Below are 11,647 nucleotides of genomic sequence, written 5' to 3' on the forward strand. Positions count from 1 at the left end.
ATTAGAGGATGAAGGAGATGCAGTATTTTTTTCATTTATAGATACAAAGATTATCCTGTTGCTGTTTGGTTTTCTTGTTGGTAAAATATTATTATATTTATCACAAAGCTGTTCCTTGTCTATGTGACACTTAAAATTCTGTCTTGTTATTTCAACAATATCTACTACATATCTGTACGTATCTACTAGCTCATGTATACTAGATCAGTGAGAGATCATTTTTGTAATTGCTTCAGTTTTATCCTCCATTATTATCACACTAAGTGTGTGAGTGAGTGGATTTCTTGCCCTGGGTAGGCAATTCTTATGCAAACTTTGTAAAACTGAGTTTACAAATTGTTTCCACTGTGAATCACTTTCCTTGTGAGATGATGGGACTTTTATGGCAATGTTTAGCTGGAGTAAAATTGTTTTCAAACATATACAGTGCATTTTTGGTGTATTCTTTTTTTAACAGCACTCCAAAATAAAATAGAAAAAAAATAGTTCATATCAGATTGCTCATTTCCTTCTCCACTTAGTGTTGCCTGTTGTGGGAAGTATATAGCTTTGAAAGATTGAATCATTATTTTTGAGGGTCTGTACAGCTGAAAGGTGCCTCTTGCATCACTGGCCATATGCAACTGCATTCAAAATGGAATCTGTATGGGATACCACTGTTGGTGAGTTTATGTTTCTTTTCAAGCAGTTTAAGAACTTACCATTCACGGGAGGTGGATTTTTCTTTTAGCCTTTTCTGCAGCAAGGTTACAGTTTTTACAAGTCAAGATTTTGACACGTGCTTTCTATAATTGTGCTGTTATTTAAACCAAACCATCTGAGTCTTTGTGACATCTTTTACAAGGGGAAGTATGTTTTAAGACAGACATGCTGTACCACAGGTCCAAAAACATTTTTAATTTAGGAAAATGTTCTAAATCTATCTTATTTGGCTCCTCACATCTCTGAAACTGTTTGCTGTTTGCATTCCAAATAGTTTGGCTCCAGTCAAGAAATCTGTCTTTTAACAGTTTGTCAAGAGGCTTTCACTTGGGATGGGGTAGGGAATGATACAGAGTAGAGTTACAAGGCTACAGTGAATTATTTTTAAACTTATAGTGCAAAAATATTTACTACTATATGCATATACAATACTCAAATTAATAAGTTCATTCAAAGGTGGTTTTAAAACCCATTGAGGCTTAACTTTCTCTAATCAACATCACACCAAATCTTCTTAGCATTTTCTGTCATCTATTTTGGGGAGTTATAAATCCATATCCTGTCACACTGCAAATCCACAACTTATGTCTGCAACCTGTTTCCTACTGTCAAAAAGAAAAAGCCTAGTCCCTAATGTTGAAGTTATCTCAAGCTGAATGTGCCTAAAAAAAACCTTAAAATTAAGCAGTATAAGAATACACTCTTTATCTAACATGTTTTCTGAACAAACTAGACACCATCTCTGGTCCACCATCACTGGCAGAGGGTGTAATGGGCTACATTCCTTCCCTTCTGATTTCTATTTTTGTGAGGTAGTCAGTCCTGCTTCTCAAAGGGAAACCATGAGTTTTCAAAACCCATGATGTGTTGACATTTCTACTGATATTACTTTGCCTGAAAGCATGAATGGGGAAGTCGGATGAATGAAGTGGATGTCTTGGGGTGTTCTTTGGGATCTTTGGAGTTGAAGCCTATGCTGCAATATCTTACTGGATTCCAGCCTTCCTGCTTACCAACAATTACTGGAAGGTGTTTGTTTCTCCTGATGTTTGTGGTGCCAGCTTTCTAGCTAGCCAAGGTAGCAGAGCTTGTGGCTTGCTGTATTTCTCCTTGCATGCCCTGAACAGTGCCAAGTTAACTGGGTGCTTGTTTTATAGCCCTAGTGACCTGGTCTATGGATTGCCATACCTTTAGCAAGGAAGGTCAAGCTGTTGTCTAATTAGTCTAAATCGTGCACAACTCAAGCCAGGTTAAGAGGAAATTCGGTAAGAACTTTTATTTTAACAGTTAAAATAGGTGACACGGTTAGAAACACTTATGCAAGATATAGACAGAAAATAAAAGGCAAAAATGGTTTTTACTCCATCCTACTGATTTGATCCTCTTCTAACAAGATTTTCTTGTTTACACATAGCTTACCTTTCAGGTCACATCTATTAGAAAAAGCCTGTTCATGAGCCTCCATCAGTTAGTTACCCCTCTGATGAGAGAAAACTCCATCGCACCATGTTGTCAGGAGCATACCTCAGGCCATCTTCCCATTCTGGAGGAACTTCTCATATTCAGTCTTTTCTACGATTTTTTTTTTCTGATAGTGCAGTGTTAGTCTTTCATCCCCAAACCCATTTCATTTGTGTCTATCCAGACAAGGTGCCATCATTGTTCTTAATTATTTCATTATTAGAAACTGAAAGATCTCTTTATTAGTGTATGCATTACCTTCTTAGACTTGACTGGTTAGTCAAAAACTAGCCAGTCCCTTTGGGACTTAGTTTTCAGAAAAAAATGTCTTCATGGTGAACTGTATTCTCTACCAATGAGTACATTAACATATTCCGTGCTGTGCAGAGCTCTGACTGGCTTTTTCCTGACACTGACACAGAAGGTTGGTTGTCAGAAGATAGCACAGAGGTGTGGTTACTCTTGAAAGACGACCACTGAAGAAGGTGACAGGATGGAAGACTTGGGAGGCATAAACTAAAGAGTTTAAGGACCAAGGGCTAGAGAGAAGTGGATCTGTAGAGCACTTAGCAAATTGCTTTTCATTTAACTCTTTGGGGTGCAAACATTTCACCCAGATTATCTTATATGAGCCCCTGAGTGTGCAGCTGCAGTCTCTGTGAGGACCTCTCAGCACTATCTTAATATTACTAATAAGGAGTCATGTCTGAAGTCAGACTGAGGCCTGTGGCAGACTGCCATGATGCTGGAGGGCTTGACTGAGCCCTAGTGGTTTTGCTTATTCATGCAGTTGTGTAGGACCCTTTCCTTGTAACTTGATTGCACTTAGGCTTGAGAATAAAGACTTAGTTAAAAATACCACCCACTGAATGTCTCCCACATCCTGCAGGGAGTTTGACCAGCTCAGTGGCAGATGTCAGCATCTGCTTTGGGAAATGCCATGAGCCTGTTGATCAACTTGAAAGAACTTTATTCCATTCATTCTCCCTCAACTGCAGCAAAATACCAAAAGTTAGGGCCTTAAGAGCAGGATTCTGCTTGTTTCGGTCCATTAACTACTCATTTAGGATACAGCTATAGGTAGTAACTGCTCAGGGTACAGAAAGCCTGTCTTGGTGTTTCACACCTTCATTAGGAAATGCAGGCACAGCAGCCTGGTCTTCCAGACACTGTGCTTGGAATTCTTGATTGGGGTGTTCTTTGTATGGGTGCCTGTTGTAAAGTTTCTAGTGACTGGAAGGCATTAATCAATGGTGAGGATGTAGAGATTTTGCAGGTTGCTTTTGCTTTTTTTCCTCAGAAGTACTAATTTTGAGTCCATGCTTTGAAAGGTCAGCAGTTCAACCACTTCTAACTACATTTAACTACACATGCTGACAGAGAGGAATGCAGATTATTTACATCCCCTCTGTAGACTGTCAGAGGCAACCCAGACCATAGAGCTTCTTGCCTTTACTAGAACCTACAGAAGAAACGTAATAGTCAGTTCTGCAAAATTATTACTTTTCCATATACTGAAAGCAATATCCTTTTTGTTTAAAAAGCACAAGCTTAGCTCCTCAGTTTTAGAATAGGTGCAGTTCTGGATTCTGTTTTCTGGTTCATCATCAATAGGTTTGTTTGTTTGAGACTAAACTCTTAATACGCTACCTCTGTTCCATGCCAAGCACAGTTAAAGCCAATGGGAGTGTTCTTAAGAGTACATTAACATTAAACATTGCTGAGATTCAGCCTGCCCCAAAGTGTGTGAAGCTGCAGTTGTACTGTCCCCTTGAAGCCATATAGCCATTCTGCCCATTTAGTTGGTGGCTTGCTCCCAGCTCAGAAGGGGCTTGTAGAGGTGGTATGAGCCTAGTAAGGGCAACGGGGTCGCATGAAGTACGCAAGCATCCAAGTAAGTTCATTTTTGCTACTGATGTCTCTGAGCTAGGCTGGACAAGATCTAGCAAAGAGGATGAGGGGCAAACAATAGGAAAAAAACTTAGCAGGAAGTTTTTGTCTTCAATAGCAAAGAGGGGAGGTGATAGCTCTCGTTTCCAAGTCTCTGCCTGTGAGGCAGTGGGCTACCCTGCCACTTACGTGAATAGCTGTTGTCTACATGTTCATTGCCTTGATAACAGAGAAACGTAAACCAGGCTCTTGGGCATGGGCATCATCCTCCCGTTTGGAAAGAAAAGAATAACACAACAGTGATAAAAACACTGCTGAAGTGAAATCCTGGGGAAAAAAAATAATTTTGTTTCCTTTTTCCTCTCCATTGTGTGACTGAAAGTGGTCCTGCAGCTTACTGGCAACAAGACATGGAACAATATGCACTCCAGCAACCCTGGAACAGCGTGCAGATACCTCTGGGAGTTGTTTCTGCTGGAGAGGGTTGAAGCAGCTATAGGTTTCTGGCTTGTTATTTCTGCAAAACTCTTTTCTTTTGTTTTTTTTTAGCTAACGCTATAAATAGTTGACAGTTCTTAAATTGAATAATGCTCTCTTCCTCTCCAGGATGAGAAACTGGATAAAGATTTTTCAAGCCAAAAGCCTAACACCAGATATCCTTATTAATCATCTGTTCGTAATATTGCTCAGGTTTTGAGGGAATTCTTGTATTGTTCCTGTTTTGTGTATGGTGAGAAGACCCACCCAGAGTCTTTCTAGTAGGCCAGTGGCAGAACCAGAAGCAAGGCGTAAGACTCCTGCATTTTGGCTCAGAGTTCTGCCTATCAGGTTATCTTCTATTGTGTAGCCATATTTAGAAATTAGAATCACTTAATTTTCCAAGCATTTGAGCCATCTGCAACTCCACCTGGTTTGGAGATAGTTTGCTAAGTAATCACTGCCTTTGACAATAGGGTTGATAAAGAATTACATGGTAAAATATTCAAACCACAGGAGTGACTGAATGCCCAAAGGTCTCCCAGGCATGTGCGCTGAAGCAGATGACTTCAGTGACTTTCACACATTACTCAGACCATTATTGGTGGACACTGGTTTGTGTCCCATCTGCATCTTTTGCCAGGATGTGAATGGTGACAGGTAAGGAGACACCAAGGTGGTACTTCAGCCATATCTGGAAGACCTTACAAGGCAGAACATTTCAGTCTTAAAAATAGGATTATAGGCCTCCTATAATTTAAGAGGGTTTTTTCACCTCTTTCTCCTTATGAATTTACTTCAGGGAAGGTAGCTGTGAAAGTGCTGGCCATGGTGATCATAACAGAATTGGGTGGAGTAGCACGTGCCAGTGATCAGTGGGGATCACTCCGTGTTGGAACAACGGGGCTCCCAGTTATGAAGGATGCATCGTGTGCATTTTCATTTTTTACCTTTTGTAACCAGTCACCCAACCCGTGACAGGGCTGTTAGATTTCAACTCATCCAGTCCAGAGCTTGTCTATCGTTGGGTTCTTTGCCCTCAGGTATCCTAGAACTGATGTTTTCATTAACATTTAGGGTGATCACACAGGTACTGATATCCTTCACAGTGGGAAACTTTAAGAGTTGTATTGATTTGGAAGGGAGGAGCTTTACTCTGGCACATCAGTCTTTCCTATGTGTGCTTTTAATGTGGAAAAATCATACCTTTTCAGTTAAAATAGTCTGAAAATAGAGGTAACAGTTTTAAAACACCCTTTTTACAGGAAACATTATTTTATTTGTGAGAAGGTGAAGCCTCTTGATTTCAGGGAAGGCATTTTGAGTAAACTTTTGGAAAGCTTGTAAAACTTTATTAGCAAAATATACAGTAGTGCGTATTTTGAGTTGGGTTACCTGCACTGTTTTTGTTCTCATCACAATGCTATTAAGTAATAAAAAAAATCTGAGTGGAGCATACAAGACATCAGAATATGGCTCAAATCCTAGCAAACTGAAACAGAAATATTTTAGATTGATGCCCTTATTATGAAAGTGGTGGTTACTAGCTTTAGAAACTGATGTAGGGATTTGTTTGAGCCATGGGCATAGAAAGCAGCCTAAAAAGCATGTCACTTACCTTCCAGTTTGCAGGATAGTGTAAGGGAATCCTGCAAGATTAAAGTCAGTGGTGGAGTTTTCTCATGCTTAATTGAACCAAGAATATATATTTATGAGTGAATTAATAAGCTATTCCACAAATAACCTAGCTTTCTCTGGGAATTATTCAGGAAATGAAAAGCACTTATGTAATGTGAAAGGAATGAAAGGAAAAATTCTTAGCAATAGAGAAAGGAAAATAAAGCTTCACTCTAAAATCCTTAGGAACTAACTAAACTAAGAAACTAGATCATTCCAAATGTAAAGTACATGCAAAAGTGTGATTTAAGACTACATCTCATAATCTCATAAAAGTATTGTATGAGTCAGTACCCCTGATTTTTAGATCTGGCCAAAAAGAGTTTAGAACTGTGTGTGCGTGTATGTTTACCTTTGTCCAAGTGTGGTTTAAACTTCCTTTTTCTCCCTTGATCCTGGATCTGCCTTTTGCTGTGGCAACCAGGTAGAAGAAGCTGAAAAAGATTGCTGGAACGTCCCTTATTTGCCAGCAGTTCCAGGGAGTGGTATGCGTGGCAGGAGGGCCAGAGCTAGATGGGATGTGTCGACGTGCCTTCTCCTCCAGCTGTGGGGAGTCCGTGGGAAGCAGAGCACTTCTCTTCCACCAGAAGCTTCTCTTACACTGGGGTGCTCCTTGTTCTTGCCTAGCGCAGGTGGGCGAGTGACCCACGTCCAGGGAAAAGGGAGGCTTTTTTTAGATTTAAGGGAGGTGTGCTACAGATTTTTTCCAGTAAGTGCAGGGCTGTATTTTTCTTGCCTTCCCTGCGGTTCATTCATTTGAGTTGGTGAAAACAGGCTCACCTGGTGCTAAAGCTTTTTGCTTTTTTCTGAGCTGGTTGTCCATTTCTTAGATTGCAATTAGAATCTTTTTGGCTGTGAGCTACTAGAAAGGTCATAGCTTCAGAGTTCAAGTCAAAGAAACTTGGCTGGCGACTGCTTAGTAATCTTGTAAACCTGTTAAACCTCAACAGAAGAGACACAAAGGTCTGAATTAGAGTTAGGAATTAAGATTTAACAAATACTTGGTTTCATGCTTTCCAAGGTGACAGCCAGCAAAGAGCCTCTGAAAAGGCTCTGCATCTCTGTTGGAACCCTCTGGCATTTTACTGAAGTCATCTCTATTTGTTTTTTAATCCCCATCCCCGATTCCAAGGATTTTTAACTTGTTTGATATAACGCTGTGATTTTACTTTCAGGCAACTCCACCATGCCCTTTATGTGGGTCACATATTCCTCCTCCTTGATATTGGTCTAGGATTTCTAATTATTTCCATATTCTTTGGGCTCAGTCACTGCACAGCCAATTGAAGCAGGCAGGCTGCTCGATGTCTTTTCCACTCCAGGAGTAATTTAATCAGAGAGGACTGCATTATTTTTTCAGAGAGCTGAGCTGTGCCTGCCAGGTGATCTTCAGTGGAGAACAGCATCATTATTAAAAAGGCTTAGGCATTTTGTGCCATTTTGTGCTTCTGCAACTTGCAGTGCAACTAATGGTACTATCTTGATGTTTTTTCTAATATGCATGATTCAAATGTAATCAGAGGAGGTGTAGAGAACAGGATGGATGAGTCATGGACCGTATTTATATTGTATGAGACTGTTTCAGAGCTGTTGAGTCCTGCAAGATCCTTAATCATTGCTGTGTTTGTGGTACTCACAGGGTGGATTAAGTCTGTTTCTTTACTTTTTCTTTGGAGTTCCACCCTGAAGTTAAAAAACCTTTAATGGAAATTTGGGATTGGTACATTCTCACAGAAATATTTAAACTTTTACAAACGGCAAGGGAGAGAACTGGCCATAAGGAGATGGCCTTCAAGGAGTCCTTACATCCATTATAATCTTTGCCTGAGTTGAGTAATGTGCTCCTCTCCAGACAACCAAACAGAATAAGTGAGCCTTTGCTCATATGGGGAACATTATGCCCATGAGAATTTCTTTCCACTGGGAATAGCTAACTGGATATCCCTTGCTATCAAGGAGAGCTCAGTGGAAGGGCAAGCTCTTTTCCAGAGTTACCAAGGAAAAGAAGGTGGGGGTGAGGCACATCACAGAGTGCTGGTGTGATAAGTGTCTGTGCTGTGATAATTTCTCGCTGCCGAACACTATTATTTTGGTGAACATCAACGTGAGGTGACAAATGCATTTTTCTTTGGAGTCTCTGGGTCAGGTTGTGAGCTGGTGGGCATGATTTCATGCTGGTGGAATCAAAATGGTCAACTGAGCATTGCCTGCTGGGAGTAGCACTGCAAAACAGTTTTCTCTTCAACTTTTTTTGTCTTTAAAAAAAAAAAAAAAAAAAAAAAAAGATGTATGAATATAAAAGATTGGAACCAAAATGTATCCACAAGTTTCTCTCAGTTGAGTATATACCACAATTAAAGTGATTTATAACAAAATTATCAGACTCTTGAAAAAATCCCTCAAACTGATATTTTAACCATTACAGGGCATGTTAAAAGCTTTCATCTTGGTCTGGGCTTTCTTAGGTTCTTGGGTTTTTCGCTGCAATTGTCACGGCAAGCTCCAGGGCTGGGTGTTGCTGTTAGTTCATCACACCTTGTTTCTGCTGCTCCTTCCTCCACAGAGGGAGGACTGCTCACACTCTTCCCCTGCTCCAACATGGGGGCCCTCCTGTGGGAGACAGTCCTTCACAAACTTCTCCAGCGTTAGTCCTTCCCATGGGCTACAGTTGTTCACAAACTCCTCAAGCTCTTCAAGAACTGCTCCAGCAAGTCCCTTCCATGGTGTTCAGTCCTTCAGGAAAAAACTGCTCCAGTGTGGGTCCCCCCCAGGGTCACAAGTCCTGCCAGTAAACCTGCTCTAGCATTGGCTCCTCTCTCTACAGGTCCACAGGTCCTGCCAGGAGCCTTCTCCAGTGCAGGCTGTCCACAGAGTCACAGGCTCCTTTGGGCATCCACCTGCTGAGGTGTGGGGTCCTCCACAGGCTGGAGGTGGATACCTGCTCCCCTGTTAACCTCCATGGGCTGCAGGTGGATACCTGCTCCACTGTGCGGGGGCACAGCCTGCCTCACCATGGGCTGCACCACGGGCTGCAGGGGAATCTCTGCTCAGGTGCTTGGAGCCCCTTCTCCCTCTCCTTGTTCTCTAACCTTGGTGTCTGCAGAGTTGTTTCACATATTCTCACTCCTCTCTCCAGCTGCAGTTCTGTTGCAGTTATTTTTTTTCCCCTTCTTAAATATGTTATCCCAGAGGTGCTACCACTGTTGCTGGTGGGCTTGACCTTGGCCAGTGGTGGGTCCATCATTTAGCTGACTGGTGTTGGCTCCATTTGACACAGGCGAAACTTCTAGCAGCTTCTTACAGAAGCCACCTATGTAGCCTCCCTGCTACCAAAACCTGGCCACACAAACCAAATACAGCCTGTTTTCTGGCTAGAACTTTAACTGCTTTCCTCAGCATACTGTGTCTTTTTCTTAAGTTTGGTGTTTGTTTGTTAATTGTATTGCATCTTTCTGGTGATCCAGATTAAAATGAACCTTTCAGTTAGGCTCTTCACTCTTCAAAAGTGTCTTTCAAGATAGAGTGTAAGAATTTCCAGATTGCATTGTTGTTTTTCGCATCAGAAAGCAGGCAGGACAACACTTACCAGTAGAGAAAGTTTGTTGCAATTCACAGGGGATAAACAGCTGATGTCTCCCCATTGTGATACCAAAGTCAGAATTAAGGCCTGAGCCTGCATTTGATTCCACACAGGCTGCCGTTAGAACTGGATTTTAGCCAGTCTCCCAAGCTATAACTGACATGAAGCTGTATTTGCTTTCATGTAGCACAGAGGTCCCAAAATAGATGACTTAAAATTATTCCAGACATGGCTCAGATGATACAGGAGGTAACACAGAAGTGAAGAGCTTCAGCCTTGCATAATTCATGTAGTCCTAGGATGCCAGGCTGGGATGCAGTACTGCTATTGTGATATACTGACACCATTGGCAATACTGCACTTTGTGTTCTCCTCTTTTGAATAGTCTTATTTAATGTTCAGAAATGTCACCTTATACTGAAATCAAATTTCCTGGCAGGTCCCAGCTACTGAAGGTTGACTCCTGATGAGACAGGGCAGAGAGCTGTTGTATGTAGCATTGTTTCAGCCTCTCTGGTGCTCTGGTCTCAGTGTCCTCTTAACTGTCTCCAGGGCACAACTCTCACACTGAACATCTGCGTTGGTCCAGGCTTTCACCAAGTGGAGGGAGCCTAAGGCCTCCCTCTTAGGCTGGCCTAAATCATGACATACTTACACAATAATTTTCATCTTTTCTGCAGCATCTCATCATGTGCAGTCTTGACAGCCTGTGCTTTGTGTCTCTTTCCAGGGTTCATTTGACAAATCCTATTTTTTTCCTATGTCTCAATGTTTGATTAACAGTTTACATAACTGTACTGTGATGCTAATTGCATTTTCTGTGATTAATCCAAGATGTGCAGACTGACACTGGATTTTTGGTGGTATAGTAACTGGGAAAGAGATCTACTTTGTCTTTACAAATATATTCAGATGCAACATATATTGACAAATGTTACCATTGTAATTCATGGAAAGATAGGCTGGAAAGTTTCTGAAAGATGAAAAATAATAATTAATTCCTATGAAGTGATGTTGGGGTGCTCAGCAAAGCAGTGCAAATATGTGGCAGGGACCTGGACTCCCACACTGTGGAAGGAAACGGGGCTGACACAAAGACCAAAGAGGTAACGCTCATCACCTATAAGGAACTGGGAAGTTCCTCCTGAAGAATAATCTGCATTCAAGGTTTTCAGATATGGCTCTTCTTCCCAGATGTCCCAGGAGCTCAGTTAGGAGTCAAGAGTTCTGAGCTGAAGTTGCTTTTTAATCACAGAGCAAGTGCAGATCCACACCAGAGAATTCCTCAGAAAACAATTCTTCCAGATGGCTTGTGGGAGATATCTAGGCTATGTTATGACCTTATCTTTCAGGCTCAGTTGCTGCTCACCATGGCAATGGGAACATTAGTGGGGGAATGCTGTTGGTAAATAAACACTGATACCTTTGATTCCACTGCAGCACTGGACAGATGGCTGAGAGTTTCTGAAGCACAGAGCTATGGGTCTGAGGAGAGGGGCAGAACAGTCAGAAGTGTGTGGGGAGGCAAAGCCAGACAGCAGCACCTGCCAAAGGTCAGAGAGAATGGCTAAGCTTTGTAGGCTGAAGATACGTAGGGATGTGGCTCTTCCGCTACTTGGGTTTTTTCCCCCCTTGGTTCTGGTCCAGGCCCTGCTGTGTTCTCTAAGGCTCTCTTGATGTTCTCTGGAGATATGTACATCTTGAACATGTGTCTGGTTTTGTTTTGGTTTGTTTTCCCCAAACACATTTCAGAATCCAATGAAGCTGCTACAGCTCCTTCTCTTCAGCAAACCCACTCCAAACCCTGTTGAGGTTTCGTGGCTCTTTGTAACTGCAAACCTACTTGCCTCCAAGTTCTTC

The sequence above is a fragment of the Merops nubicus genome, unplaced genomic scaffold (assembly GCF_000691845.1).
Source record: "Merops nubicus isolate BGI_N331 unplaced genomic scaffold, ASM69184v1 scaffold14769, whole genome shotgun sequence".
In the NCBI taxonomy this organism is placed as follows: Eukaryota; Metazoa; Chordata; class Aves; order Coraciiformes; family Meropidae; genus Merops; species Merops nubicus.